The sequence below is a fragment of the Schistocerca serialis genome, chromosome 11, assembly GCF_023864345.2.
Source record: "Schistocerca serialis cubense isolate TAMUIC-IGC-003099 chromosome 11, iqSchSeri2.2, whole genome shotgun sequence".
NCBI lineage: Eukaryota > Metazoa > Arthropoda > Insecta > Orthoptera > Acrididae > Schistocerca > Schistocerca serialis.
Window position 1 is genome coordinate 188,786,301 of NC_064648.1, and position 12,921 is coordinate 188,799,221.

Here is a 12,921-nt window from a genome sequence, read left to right on the forward strand (position 1 = left end):
CTCGGGCCATTAATCTGAGAAACGAGTCGTGAAGGCAGCATCTTCGACTTGCAAGTGACAAATAGACCCGAACTTTTCGAATCTGTTAGGGTAGAACGGGGAATCAGCTATGCCAAGACCGTTACAGTGTCACTGAATACGACCGTAAACATAAATAGAAAATAAGTTGGGAATATTATTGTGCTTAGCAAGAGCGACGAGAAACAGGCTTCAGCTTTCCTTCCCTCTGCAGCAGCAACAGCGCGGGTATCAGTGGAAGGAGTGGAAGAGCATTGTGAAATACGCTTCAGACAGGTGTGTACCGACCAAATGCGTTGCAAGCCCGGTTTCACAGCGACGAGTTTACAGCACTTGTTTTCGTTTAAGTGCGCGTCTGCGCACGCCAGATCACGAGACACTTCCCGCATAAAATGTGTAATACTGTTTAGCGATTAGAGCTCCAGTTCTGCTCAACAGTTTCAAAGTCGGTGATGATCGCAGACAGCAGCGTCCGGCTGCCATTTAATGCCCCGGTATTACAAGGATATTTTCACCCGCTCTCGCAGCCATTTCGCAGTTACGTCACAGCACGCTACATCTGTCTAATCGCAGCCCACGATGTACTAACACTAAACATTACTTCGATAACAACCTCTGTTACAATTAGTGCGCCAGATGATTTAATACATGTAATGTTTTATTTTTGCAGCAAGTCTCAACGGCAGGTGTAGGTACATCCGCTGGCTTTCAAGCTGTCATTACTATCGATCCAGAAATCAACAGCGCAACGGCAGTTCTTTTGTGGGATGGGTTTACACCTGAAAACGTCCAACTCTATCCCAGCAGACGTGCAATTCCATGTTCTGTCGCTGAGACGTTCCGCTTAAATATTTACGCGCCATCCGGCACTGACGTTACACATGCACGATCCGACTATTTTTTTTAATCAGGATGTCCCACATCTTTTGGTAAATATGTATATGTGAAGCGCACGCTACACGATGCGAATTAGAGGCTAGTCAGTACGTCAAACAATTCGCCTGCAAGAGAGCAGGCCGATTTCATTGTAATTTGTATGTCATTTGTCTGCAAAACAAATGACTCTGATTAAAATGTTCGCCCTGAATATTGTTAATATTTGTGTTTAGACTTCATTTACGTATTTGGAACCTCTGAAATGATATATTTTCACAGATCGATTGCGACAATCATTGTACCTTACAGTGATGGTAATTAAATTTGTTGGCCTAGCTGTGCGAACGGAACCCTCCTCTGTTCTGGAACCAGTTACTATTAACAGAGTGACGGAACTGTCAAAAACGTACGGTGCAGGTCCAGCGCGACAGCCGTCTGGAGGCAGAAACGGTGCCAGCATCACAGAATCAGCAGAGGGATTCGATACGCCCGCGCATGCACAGAAGTACGCCTTCTGCTTCTCGCTCGTGTGGCCACCGGCCAAGTGCAGAGTTTCGTAATGCAGATTTTGCGGTGAGTAACTCTTCACGAACACAGTAACTAAAAGATGTAGCAAAAGAGCCGGGAGGACGAATTGTGACAGGCGCTGCGAATGTGGTCACCTCTCTAAACCTCTGCACTCCCTCCACATCAGACAAGAGAGCTCCAAGGGAAAGATTTTTCAGCGATCGACTCAGAAGGCGCGACACCCTTCTGTGGCGCCCTGCAAAATCTGCCTGCAGGTCTGGACACGGGAGCCGCAGCTGAGCGGCGCGCCGCCACACGCACTCACTGCAAGCACGCCTCGCCAGTGTCGGCTTCGCGGCCTGACAGACTCCACACCACAGCCGGCTGCGACTAACTGTGCAGGATTACGACGCAGCCCCTGTCAGCTTCTCCGACCACCACCCTGTAATTGTTATTGCAAAATGTCTACACAGTCCCAAAATAATTCGCAGAGGATACTGGAAATTAAATTGTAACCTCCTCCACATAACATGGGTGAATATGGATTTAATTGCTCGCTACAAATCCTGGATTAACTGGAAACGTTTCTTCAGTAACGCGAGTGAGTGGCGGCTGAACCTTGCAAAACCCGGTGTCCGGAAATTATTTACAAATGTCGCCTACAGGATTGAAGTAAAGCGTGAATTTCATTTTGAATTATTTGAAAGTTGTAAGAATAATTAGTAATTGCCAGTACATCACTCAAAAAAATAATTCGTTAACGTGACATATCAGACTGTAAATAATACAAAACATGTAGGCAAGTCCTAGATACGACTTACTTATTTACAGAATTTTCGTTCGGGGAGTAGTAAGCAGTTATATTATGTATAAAATGCTGCACAGGCAACCACGTCCTGCAGATAAACTCATGTGTGTTTCTGGAGAAACACTGGCCACGGTGGCTGGAAAGGAGCAAGTAGGGGCGAAGCCTTCGACTGCAGGCGACAGAGTAACTGGGCGACATTTTGGAAAACAATTTCCTCCAACTGACAGCAAAGCGAGGCGGTGGAGATGGTGTAAGGTGTCTCGTAGCAAAGCTAAAAAAGAAACTGGAGTGTGGGAAAGGAAAGAAACAACATACTGTTGTCCAGTGTGTGATGTTGCGCTGTGCATGCCAGAATGCTTTGAACCATTTCACACGAAAGCCAATTACGTATACAAATTATTTGTAAAAAATTGTAATTTAATTTAGTTGTGTATTAAGATATTTTTTAGTAAATGCCTTTCAGTTTGTTTTTCCAGACTTCAAAGTGTTGATTTGTTGTTCCGGTGAGAGGCAACGGGGCCAGCGTGTGTGGGCGGTGGTGTTGTGACGTCACCACAGTGTGTCGGCAAGAGGCGCCTGCCGTGGTCTTCAGTTAACGATACACTATCGCAAAGAAACAGCAGAGACACTCACCAAGGTCTTGGTGATACGACATTAAATAACAACCTTTTCCGTTACTATCACGAAATTTTAATACTTTTAATGTAGTAAAAAACTGCGGTATCGATAGCTACGATGCCACGGCGTAGGTGCAAGTTCCCAAGGTGGCGGCCTCTAGCCGGCCGGCGCTGTGCGGCTCTGCTCTGCGAGCTCTGTTTGATCAGGGGCAGACGGCCGACAGCGCAGGTGGGTAATCGAAGACAAGGTTGGCAGCTTTTAAGCACCAACAGACTGTCCAAACTACACACTGAATGGGACAGATTTCCCAGTACACCGTTAATACACTTCCTACTGAAACAAAAAAAAATGGTTCAAATGGCTCTGAGCACTATGGGACTCAACTGCTGTGGTCATAAGTCCCCTAGAACTTAGAACTACTTAAACCTAACTAACCTAAGGACATCACACACATCCATGCCCGAGGCAGGATTCGAACCTGCGACCGTAGCGGTCGTGCGGTTCCAGACTGTAGCGCCTTTAACCGCTCGGCCACTCCGGCCGGCTACTGAAACAACTTTGCTCTCGCCACATTTAGTTTTGAAGAATAAAAATCCGCCGGTCAAAATAAAAGAACTTGTTTCTTTCCCCAAGTCACAGCGTCTACGTCATCGTGAACTCATTGACATTGCAATGGCTAATGCAAAAGAGGCAGCTGAGAAGAGGAAATGCTACAAAAGAAGGTAAATCACACTGGAATATCTCAAGTTCGACAAACAGTTTTAGTTCGAGCACATCCATTATCTGGTAAAGCAAGGAACAGGTGTCACAAATTTGTATTACTTTATAACGGACAATATCGGACTCGACGAATCCTGTTTCCGAACGCAGGACATCTTGAAACACTCACAACGAAAGCTTCGGGAGGTCTTAATCACATCACCAATACAAAACCGTTCACTAAATAATTGGTTGACTTGCTACTCCTTAATGATGACACCACCATACCGACATATAACAATTACGTTCTGACAACACGTATTTCAATTTTCTTATGACATCAACCGTTTGTACACACTAGTCAAGCTGGTTCTATGGGTTTTCTTTCATTCGCACGTAAATGACGAAAATAATATTTTTCCTGATACAGTACTATAGGTACAAGCCATTTCGTACGTCTATTTTCACTGCCTGATGACTTATGTAACAGATACAATGATCGTTACAGAGCATATACCACGTCATGTTCTAACATAACTGACCCAGATCTTTAGAATACATAATTTTACCAGCAAAGGTTACGTAAAAGAAGACAGCAATGAGTTATTCGAAGAAGAAAAGGCATCACAGAAGATAAAAGCAACATGAGAAACAATAACATCGAATTTTGCTCGTCGTAATGCATTTTCTCTTACAGGATGTCCGCCCCGGTAGCTGAGTGGTCAGCGTGACAGTCAATCCTAAGTGGCCGGGTTCGATTCCCGGCTGGGTCGGAGATTTTCTCCGCTCAGGGACTGGGTGTTGTGTTGTCCTAATCATCATTATTTCATCCCCATCGGCGCGCAGGTCGCCGAAGTGGCGTCAGATCGAAAGACCTACACCCGGCGAACGGTCTACCCGACGGGAGGCCCCAGCCACACGACATTTCCATTTCTTACAGGATAACGTACAGAAGTATGCAGTAACGGATTCCAGATAGTACTGAGAAAACAGGTAGAGTACATTTATTTGCACAGGCATAACACGTACTCTCAACAATCGGAGGAGATATTTAATTCCAGCGTCTTCCACTGAGATACTCTAACACGGAGGTACAATCAGGGTTTCTTCACTGACTGTAAGAGATTTACTATAGATGTCGTATGTGAAGTGAAGACAAGGATTAATTATAGATGAAGTATGTGTAGCAATGAATTATGGAATTTTATATTGAAGATATGATGAAATAATAGGAAGTGCGGATTGCGAACTTTTTATGACTATTATGCAGGCGTTTATCATTTATGATATGAAGTGTGGCATATTGATGCTAGAAGTTGTTAGGGATTACATGATGTTTTTAGCCTTGGTGCGTGATTTGTTGATTGTGTTTTGGTGCGTATCTCTGACGACTGCTATTTCTAACGGCCTGTGACAAGGTGTTGCAAAATGATAATACTAGGCTATGAAGTTACGGGAAGATAAGCATTTTCATTCAGAAGAATGCATCTTTTTGTGAACGGCAACGTGAAGGATTGAAGACCCTTATAGCCATGCCATGTACTTGCTTTGATCGATTTGTGACTTTGCTTGAGCTAATCGGTTTTCTTCTCATTCACAGGGTAACATCAGTTCTCATTGTTTTTCGACTATAGTTAATCGACTTCATCGGTTTTCGCCTATAGTTAATCGACTTCATCGGAAAGGGAGAATTTCCTATTTATTTTCATTCTGCACGTTGACTTTACTTGTTCACAGACATTAAGTACTCGTCTTGATACTACTTAAATTTTGCATTTGGGGTAATCATAAGTAATTGGCGTGTGCATAAGTTAAAGTTTTCGGAATACATTTTCATTTGCTTTATGTTTTATGACTGACAGATGACAGACAAATGTGATAATTTCTTTTTTTCCTCTACAGCAGTAAAATGTTGTTCACATTTCTTTCCTGTCATTCCCTTTAGGCTGTATCCTTCCACGAGTGTACTCAAGTATGTAAAAACATACACTGTGCAGAAATAACTTTTGTACTTTTGCATCACAACACGAGTGGTCGACTCACGCACGTGTAAAATGTAAGAAGACTGATAACAATGTTTGCCTATCGATATTTTCACAAAGCATTGTACATGTAATGATTACTATATTTTAATGTTCCTTTTCTCTCACACAGTATAAACGTCTTAGCTTTATTTTGTTTCACTGTATCGTAACAGAATATACGTACTTTGTGAAAGCGGCACATTCGTGGACTCCAGTATAGTTATTCTCTGGACTGTGAGAAAGTTGGAGGTATTATTAACGTTTTCTTTACGACGACATGCCACATCGATTATCGTGATTTTGGGTGACTTCACAGACATTTTGTTAAAGTGACATGGAGGTACCTTCTGTGAGCGGTCTGGCTCTGAGTTGTCACTGGATTTGTCACTGACACGTACGGAGTGCACTAAGTCTGCTCTCAGCCGCCTCCCAAACAATCACGATACGACGCTCTCACCTGGTGAGCTGTTACAACGTCACGAGTGCTGGAAGACACTCCAGCATGTCCTGCATAGCGTGCTGGGTACTCTCAGGCCAACACCTGCGTGTGTGAAAACCACGAAAAGACATTGCTTCGATACATACTTGCTGCCACTAAAAGACAATATAATCACAATTAGTCTCACGAGATTTTGTGCAGAATAACGATCAAAAATGAAGCCATGAATGTAATTTTTTCCCTCAATTGATGACTTATAGCTTATGCACAATAATGGAGTAGACCATCTTCTCAACTTGCCCACACTTCTTTCAAACGAAATGTAACGTATTCTGAATACACCTGAGCACCAATGTAAACAACATTTGTAACTCGACTTGTCGTTCACGTGAGCACGAAATGGACGAAGCTTTCTGCAAAATAATTTATGAGCGACTAGGCGCCACTACTTGCAAAACAATTACATTACGAGGTGAGATATTTTCATTTCAGGATCTGTTTGCTACGAAAATCGTCAACGGACGGGGACCATTTCACGAACAGCATTTTTTCCAGAGCATTAAGGCACGGGGACCACTTTGTTTTTATTAAAGAGATTAATACGAAACAGGATTTAATCAGTTTGCACATTTTTACAATATGAACACAGTAACAGAACGTATTATCACACTGGAAGATATAATAGACACGTTATTGCAGGGAAAAGAACAGCCACAAGAGAATGTGTATCGTGCGATTATCAACATATCAATTGACTCACGTAATTTCACCGCGGTAATTCACTATGGATCTGCAGTTACATTGATTACTTATGCAGCATGTAATAAACGCAATCCGAATAATTCTTGCCCTACAGTCGTATTAGATAAGTCTAAAGCTAGAGGAGCAGTTTCAGGAAAAGGAGTAGATGTAAACCTAGAGACACACACCTATAGTCTGCTGTTCAGGTCCACATATTTTATGCAGAAGCGCCGCAACACGGCGTGGTATGGACTCGCCTAATATCTGAAGTAGTGCTGGAGGGAACTGACACCATGAATCCTGCAGGGCTGTACGTAAATCCGTAAGAGTACGAGGGGGTGCAGATCTCCTCTGAACAGTAAGCTGCAAGTTTGACAGCCGTCGGAAGTGTTTAGAATCAGAAGAGTGTTCCTGGAGCCACTCCGTAGCAGTTCTGGACGTGCGGGATGTCGCATTGTCCTGCTGGAATTGCCCAAGTCCGTCGTTGTACACAACGGACGTGAATGGAAGCAGGTGATCAGACAGGATGGTTACGTACTTGTCGCCTGTCAGGGTCGTATCTAGACGTGTCACGGGTCCCATATCTCTCCAGCTACACCAGTACAGCGCCTCCATCAGCTTGAACAGTCCCCCGCTGAAATTCAAGGTCCACAGATTCATGAGGTTGTCTCCACACCTGTACGCGTCCATCCACTCGATACAATGTGGAAGGAGATTCGTCCGACCAGGCAACGTGTTTCCAATCACCAACAGTCCAGTGATGGTGTTGACGGGCGTAAAGCTTTGTGTCGTGCAGTCATCGAGGGTACACGAGTGGGCCTTCGGATCCGAAACCCCTTTTCGATGATTGTTCGTTGAGTGGTTGGCACGTCGACACTTGTCGATGGCCCAGCACTGCAATCTGCAGAAATTTGCGGAAGGGTTGCACTTCTGTCACGTCGAACGATTCTCTTCAGTCGTTGATGCTCCTGTTCTTGCAGGATGTTTTATAGATCGCAGCGATGTCGGAGATATGATGTTTTCCTGTATCCTGATATCGTAGGTACACCATTGAAATGGTCGTCCCGGAAAATCCCCACTTCGTCGCTACCTCGGAGTTGCTGTGTCCCATCGCTGGTGCTCCGACTATAACACCGCGTTCAGACTCACTTAAATCCTGATGACCTGTGGTTGTAGCAGCAGTAACGCATCTGTGTAGATGAACTACACTTAGTATAGGAATCCGTACATATCATTTTTATCAAATTAAAGAAAGGAGTACTCATTTCTCTACCTCTGAAAGGCAGCTTTCGAGCAGGGCATGTTCTGTTTGTAGATGGAAGGCAGTCGACTGCAGAGTTGATGGTGGCAGACAGGTGGTACTCGTTATGCTGCTGATGAAGTACAGGAGAATAAGCGTATTACTACATGACGTGTATGAATCTGTAGTGAGTGTGTGATATAATGGCATTTAATTTCTAAAAGATTAGTCAGATGTAATTAGTTATCAAGTAAGAGAAAGTGGTATTCAGTTATCCACATGTTAAAGACAACATAGGTGTAGTTTATCTTCTCTTCGCAGAATAGTAGTAGCGAGGTCTCTAGAGTTGTGGTACCCGTTGTGGATGTCCAGCAATGTAAGCCGGTGGGTGAACACACGCCATGGGTTCTCGACCATCTGAGTGCAGACCATACCTAAGTGAAGGAGACACGGGGAGTGTGGAATTACTTGTAGAAGCTCAGGCTCCTCCTGCAGGGGGACCGGAGGTAGAAATTAAATTTTGACTTTCGGCTCGTAAGTAAAAATTCGAAAGAAAATGTTTGACATAAATTGAGACTAAGTGCTGATGACGTTCGGTCGTATTACCGTATATCGAATCACTCCCGTCTCCGTTAAGTATTCAGTTTCCCCTGAAAGTATTCCAGCGCTTGCTCTGAACAAGCTACATCCCCTGAATATGGGCAAAAGTAGCGCAGTGAACTTCCATAAAAACGCAGAGTTGTTTTAAAAGCTTCACGGTTTTATGGCCATTGCCATTCAGCTGCACCCGCAGTACAACTGATTGAGGAGAAAGTGTGTGTCTGACTCTAAAATTTAGTGGTTTATAGGTCGCAGCTCTGTTTCACTAGGGCAAGAACCTTTTCTCTAGCATTATAGAAGCACAAAATATTTTGAGTACTATTCCACGGGAACGGTGGCTATGGAACGATGCTTCAATACCCTACGACCAGCAAAGACTTGGCTTAGAGCCGAATCGAGACAGACGAGGGAGACTGGCTGCGTTGTTCCTGCTGAGCGAACACCGAAACTACGTGAAAGAATACGGCGAGATTTAAGAAAAAGAGGAAGTATCAGAAACATCTGAGTCCAATCCAAGAACTTAAATTATTGTATTCTTTCGGGAGTGCATTCTTATGTTTAAAATGTTTATTGAAAGCAGTTTGTCGCCAGTTTTCTGTTTTCTCAATCAAGAAATGATGCCTGGTTTGCCTACTCCCAGTTCTTTGCGAATAGTATGACCTGCCCCCTCCCGCCACAATTGCTCTAGTTTGTGTCGTGGGTACGCCCTTCGATTTCGCATTCATGGGGAGAAATCGTGAGGATAAGGAGTTGTATACATAAAAAGACATCTTCCTCCGGAGAAGATTATCAGAGCAAAAGAATATTGTCTCAGAAAGTTTCCAGTTTCGCATAAATGAAAAATCGGAAGCGTATTCTGTGGCGAGAGAGTTTCCTTCCCACTGCCTCCCCACCTCCCTGAGAAGGTTCTCTTGTGTGTGTCGTCTGCCGTGTCACGCGTAACGCCAGACTTCATTCAGCTCGCTCAAACAGGCAAACCGTTCAGTGTACGAAGATGGAACTGGCGTCAGTGTGTTCTGTAAAGAGTTGCACTACGTTTAGATTTCACTTTTAGGTGCGGCAGCAAATAGTTAAGACGATTAAAGACAATTTGGAAAAATTTATTTTCTGCGATCGTATTGAATTTACGGCATGTGGGAACCTTTTCTGTTACTGAAGTTAGGTGAACACATTATGTGAATGAAATGTTAAAATTACATCATTTTTCATCGACTCCAAACAGGAACTATGGCCGAGTTTTCTAAGACGAGATAATTTTGTTTTAATACGTCGCAGAATGGTGTGCTCGCGTGTCAAGGACGCAAGCGATCGCCCGTGGGGTTCGTTACGAGAAGCAGATCGCTAGGTTTGTAATCAACCAGCTGTTAAGTTTTCTGATTCGTCTATATTCCGAACTTAACGAAGTGTAAGATTTACGGTGTGAGAAGACACGAATATCCGGAAATGTCAGCGGCACAGGTGCTGTGTGTATACCAAAGTCTTCTCGTACATCAGTGTGGAAACTTGAGTCTGCTAAATAGCAACAAAAACAATTTAATTTTCACTTCTTTTGAAAGGTCGCTCATCTCTTCTTTCATGATTTTTTGGAAGGAAATTCGCCATGCAAATAATGTTTTTATTGTAAAACTCGTAGAAGTTTCTACGGTTCCTCTCTTCTGTATTTCTTCGGGTACGTATACCTTCTTGCCTTCCAGGAAATATAAACTCTGCCTTTACTACCAAAAAGTCTGTAAAAGCTAACGTCAACAGGACTTACTCAGCTCGATGTTAGGCTACAGAGCACACTTCAAAAAACGGTTCGTGATTCGCCCCTCTAGTTTTATTTATACGAAGTAGGAGCATGTTCTTTGTTTTTAGCGGTCTCTTCCACTCATTTACTCAAGCTGAGAAATTTCTCCGGTGAAGTATATTTTCCGGCTCGCTTTATTCGCTCGAACCTGGGAATGTTCTCCACAATTTCGAGTATAAAGTACATTCTCCGTTTTATTCATACAACCGAAGGTCGCGATTCTGTAAGTTGCACCAAACCATGATGACGCACACTTAGAGAGGTAATTCGCCTCAGAAAGTTTTCACTCTGGACGGCGGTAAGTACTGGGTGTCCAGCAGGCTGTTTCAGAAACTGTTACACTATTCACTCTGAAGCTGCAAATCGAAATGTACAATTCTGTCCCAAACACAGCAGCACTACTTGTGGGGAACGTTTACCCCACAGGAAGCAATGTACTGTTTTTCTACGACGTTAATACCACATACTTGTCAATTTCTGCGGGTTTTCGGCAGAATCGGGTCGGGCCAAACTGGGTTGCCAATCGCCAGAAACGTTGTATTAGATAGTGTTTCCGCGTTTATTTCTGTTTCCCTTCTCTTTAATCTTCCCTCCTCCCACTTTGGGATTCCGAGATGAACCCCTTTTGCTCTTCCATTTTCCTCATCAGCGACGTCCCTGCAACACTGCCGCTCTCACTCCAGCCTAGCGACTGGAGAACTGAAGTCGGCGTCTGAACGACATCTCTGTCACGGCTGGAGTTTAGCGTGGAATACGACTGAGTAAGTGATGCCAAGCTTAGCCCGAATTATGCACAACTTTTCTCCTGTTTTTTTAATTTACGATTTCCCAAGACCATTTGAAATTTAATTTTCAAGGTTACTGCGACCCCATGTGGTGATTAAAGTACTTTAAAGAGAAAGCGTGTAATCCATTTGGAGTTGTGGATGATAACAAATCGAACACTACATTGCATTCCAGCATTGCTGATGGGGGGCGCCACGAACTTGTAAGTCATTTTCCGCCAGGTGTCCCGATACTTTTGACCACACAGTGTATGTGAAGGCATCGTCAAGATCTAAAATCGATGTTTGAGCATCAAGAAAGTGCTTAATGGTCTAAGTCAACGACAGACAGGTAGCAAATATGGTTTCCAGTCATTAAACAATCGAGCCACAGAATGAACATCAGTGCAGTAGTTACATGTGTAATGAATCTGATCTGAAATTATACTATGGAAGATACTGGTTGACATGGCCAAAGATGAATAACATGTCTATGTTGGACAATCCAAGTCCACAGGAAGATCATAGGTACATAAAATCAAGCATCTTTGGAAGAACTATGTTATCTGTGAATACATTTATAAATACATCTGTGGAAGGCCAGTGTTATCTGCGAGCACAAGGTGTAAAAAGTATGTTTGTAGCACAAAAATATGACATCATGCCGAAAGAAATACCAACGTCTTTACTGGTTTAAATGAGAAAAATGTCCATGTTTCATACATACCATGCTACAGAAAATTGCGAAAGTTTGCCATCAAAATACTTTACGTTGTAAGCGATATGTGGCAGATCACTACAGTGTAAAGCCTATGGCCTGAATGCCAAAGTTGACAGCGACATGAGTCAACATACCGGCAGCTCAAATTGGCGCTGTCTCTACTAATTTAGTTCTAGGGAGATGAGGAGCCAAGATAACTTCACAGTACTGCACTGGTGTTTTAAGGATGCGAATTACATTGGCACAAGGACGACAAGGACGCCTCACTTAATGATAAAAAAACAAACAAAAAACAATGAACATATTCTAGTGCGCCGGCCGGTGTAGCCGTGCGGTCTGGGCGCTTCAATCTGGAACCGCGTGATCGCTGCGGTCACAGGTTCGAATCCTGCCTCGGGCATGGATGTGTGTGATGTCCTTAGGTTCGTTAGGTTCAAGTAGTTCTAAGTTCTAGGGGACTGATGACCACAGAAGTTAAGTCCCATAATGCTCAGAGCCATTTGAACCATATTCTAGTGCCCGATTCCACCCTCCGCTTTGACCATAGAGTGAGGATTCACATGCACAGAATTTATTTTCTGTTGTCGACACACATTGCCACAGTGGTTGTGTATTCTTGGGTTGGCATAGGTTTGTGCGTCAAACGTCCTATAAATTTTGAATGTCGCCAAATCGTTAGTTCAGATAGATTCCAATCGTATGTGCTGTGTATTAGGGACAGGTGTTTTGTAGAGACCATAACAACTTGCATTTGATACCTGCAATAAATCGATCTCACAGTTCTGATGAGCAAAATGAGCGGACATCACATCACGTCGCAGCACCGTCACGTCAGCGTGTATTCACACTGTCTGTCACGTCATGTAACGTCAATTCGCTTAGTCCGTGTCAGAGTATAGTATTTCAATTGAGGAACTAAGGTTATGAATGGCCAAAGCAAACCTCATAACTTGTGTTCTTGATCAGTCTTGTTTGCTGAAGTGCTGAAGCGTGAAGGAACACCTCAAAACATCGACATTTCTATGTTATGGGTGAGTGCGCGTCTCTTCTGTTATTGCCAAACCTAAATAATGTTTC